The following is a 3,413-nucleotide window of genomic DNA, read 5'->3' as shown; positions in this document are numbered from 1 at the left end:
TAAAAGTGTGTTGTTTAATTTCTACAATTTTTTTTTTGAATTTTCCAGTTTTGCTATTGATTTCTAACTTCATCCCATAGTAGCCAGAAAAGATTCTTTGTATGATATCTATCTTGTAAAATATATTGAGACTTAATTGGTGGCCTAACATATGGTCTGTCCTGGAAAATGTTCCACATGTACCTGAGAAGAAAATGTATTCTGCTTCTGTTGGGTGTTCTGTATGTGTCTGTCAGATCTAGTTAGTCTATTACACTGTTTAAGTCATCTGTGTCCTTACTTATCTTCTGTCTGGTTGTTCTATCCATTATTGTAAGTGGAGTAAATTCATGCTTGGCTTCTCAGATTGACTGGTTGGTGACTTCTCTGATCTGCTAACTTAGCTTGCAAGACTTTACTTGCCCCAGCTCCTCCCACAATTATGTACAACCGACTTTCGGCATAAATACCTTATTCTAGAACTCGTGGAAATTCTGCTCCTCTCGCTGAATCCTGATGGATGATTATTGGCACTGGAAGTGGTTTCAGGGGAGGAGAACCTAAATGATGAGAATCTGGAATAAGTTCTCTGACTCTATTAGATTTAAATGCATCACTGACATGTTTCCAGAAGTAGAGGGGGCATTGGTGGTCCACACACTTCCCACCCCCAAGCACCCGTGTGCATATTCCTGGAGCAACTTGCAAAGAGCTTGCGGGAGCCATGGCGAGCTCCTCTGATTATCAGAGATCTCTGTTCTGATCCCTGATTGCTGCTTCTGAACACAGAGGTGCAGACAAAGAGGGAGGTAGTCCTGTTGCCCCTTCCCCGATTGTCACGAGCCCCGGTCAATCTGAGAAACCAAGCATGTTCAGCTGCCAAAATGGTACTGAGGAGGGATGGCTCTTGGGACAGTCTATGGGAAGCTGTGACCTCTGTTTAGTTACTGCTTCTGTAGGTCTGCCACCGGCCACCTGGGGCCACTGTTGGGAAACAGTGTCAGTAGCTGGGAAGAAGAGCTGACCATGGAGTGGAGGAAATCACAGACAAACTGGAACCTGCTGGCACCCCTACATCTGTCTGTCATCGTAACTTTAATGACCTTCAGGAGTAACTGTGGATGCTTTATTTCCACCTTCTGCACATGGCTCTTTAGGCTACTCTCACCTGGAACCATACATGGGAGAGGATCCTGAAATATCATTCAGAAATGTTACTGACGTGACATAGTATTAATTTGTGACCATGATGACAGTCCTTACTAAAAACTACTAAAAACCTAATTTTAGAATTTGTACCAAGTTGATTTTTACTTCTTCTTGTCTTAGGACACATGTAGTTTTGTTGCCTTTTCCACTAGAAGAAATAGTCCACGTTTTCAAGAGCAATTTTGAAGGCACTGGCAAGAACCATCTTTTTTTTTTTTGTCATCAATCATAACATATAAAATGAGTCAATGAACAGTTTGAAAATATTCCTTGAAAAGAAAATCCCTTGTAATATGTTTTTAAATTTGCAAAGCGTTTGGTTAACATGCAGGAAAGGAGGAGGTGGATAAATAGGAATTACATAGTAAGGCAGGTGTGATGTGTTTTCAGATGGCAATTACAATTATTACATGAAATTATTACTAGGTATCTTGAGCTATTTAAATTTTTTTTTTCAACGTTTATTTATTTTTGGGACAGAGAGAGACAGAGCATGAACGGGGGAGGGGCAGAGAGAGAGGGAGACACAGAATCGGAAACAGGCTCCAGGCTCCGAGCCATCAGCCCAGAGCCCGACGCGGGGCTCGAACTCACGGACCGCGAGATCGTGACCTGGCTGAAGTCGGACGCTCAACCGACTGAGCCACCCAGGCGCCCCGGTATCTTGAGCTATTTAAACGGTCTCTCCCTTGTGCCATCATTGCGGTGATACAAAACAAACCCACCTACAGTGGACGCTGTGTTACCTAGTATTTTATCAGATGAAAAGCATGCAAACAAGTCCACGTAGAATCCCCCATCTGAAGAGATGGGATAGATATTACCCGTATTATTTGGCAGCAAGGGAACGTTTAATTCTTTCATTTCCTACCCTCCATTTGTCCTGAGATTTCATGAGTAGAGGTTATTTTCTTTAACTTCTTAACATGGCACACTTAAAAAATACATTAAACGTTTACCCATGTTTGTAGGGAGCACTATTCACAACAGCCCAAAGGTGGGAGCAACCCAAATGTCCATCAACAGATTAAACAGATGAACTTTTGTGCATATACATATAATAGAATATTATTCAGCCTTAAAAAGGAAGGAAATTCTGACCCATGCTAAGTAAGCATGGATGAATGTGCGAAGTGAATGAGCCAGTCACAAAAAAAGGCAAATATTGTATAATTCCGCTTATACAAAGTACCTGGAATAGTCAAATCCATAGATTCAGAAATCAGGTTAGAGGTTGTGAGAGCAACGGGAAGTTATTGTTTCATAGGTAATAGAGTTTTAATTGAGGAAGATGAAAAATTCTGGAGATAGAAGGTGGTGATGGCTGCACAACAGTGTGGATGTATTTAATGCCACAGAACTGTATACTTAAGGTGATTAACATGGTAAATTTTGTTATGTTTTGCCACAATTGTAAAAAAATAATAAAAATTTATTGAGCAATGTTATTCACTGCTCAGTATAAGTTAACCCAGGCACATTCATATACGTACTGAGCATTAGGAATGGCAGTCATGACTGACGAGGAGAAAACAAAGGCTGTAAACTTGGAGCGTAGTACACTGACTCTGGAACAACACCTTGAGAGAGGTGATGATGTCGAAAGGAAGTGTAATTCACCAAAGACTACCTGGGAAGTCTTGGGATGCAACGTGAAAACGGTGTGCAGGGGATACAATGTGGGATAGCTGGCCCACTTATAGCAATTCCTTCCTCCATGAGGCCACCACTGACAACAGGAGTCCCCACTGTCCACACCTACATGACATGACTTTAGCTTCCTGGCCATAGCTAACTGACCCAGGGGTAGTCACCTGCCCTGAGCTTGCCAGTCAGATTTTCTCTGCCATGCACTTAAAATGTGGAATGGGGAGAATCAGAGACCAGCAGCTCTTGAGGTTGGATCACATTACGTGATCAGCAACACAACACACAGAGGGTCCCCAGGAAGGTCCAGTCGCAGAAGTTCCTGGGGTTCCCCTGGCTCCTGCAGTGGTAAGCCTGTTTGGTTTGGGTTTGGGTTAGATCCAACAGGGTCATTCCAGTTCCCCTTGCCTTCATTTCCCATTTTTGTTCTGTTTTGTTTTCTCTTGTTAGCTAGCATCGGCTACTGCACTCACAACCAGAAGAACTTAAACTAACACGGGAAGGCACGGAGGAGTCTGATCGCGGCCGTCAGGGGGCCTTCTCTCTCTGACCTGTGCCGCCCTCACATTTCAATGTCA

Source organism: Herpailurus yagouaroundi, unplaced genomic scaffold, assembly GCF_014898765.1.
Source record: "Herpailurus yagouaroundi ecotype Mexico unplaced genomic scaffold, PumYag 142, whole genome shotgun sequence".
NCBI lineage: Eukaryota > Metazoa > Chordata > Mammalia > Carnivora > Felidae > Herpailurus > Herpailurus yagouaroundi.
Note: the sequence above shows the minus strand (reverse complement) of the source record.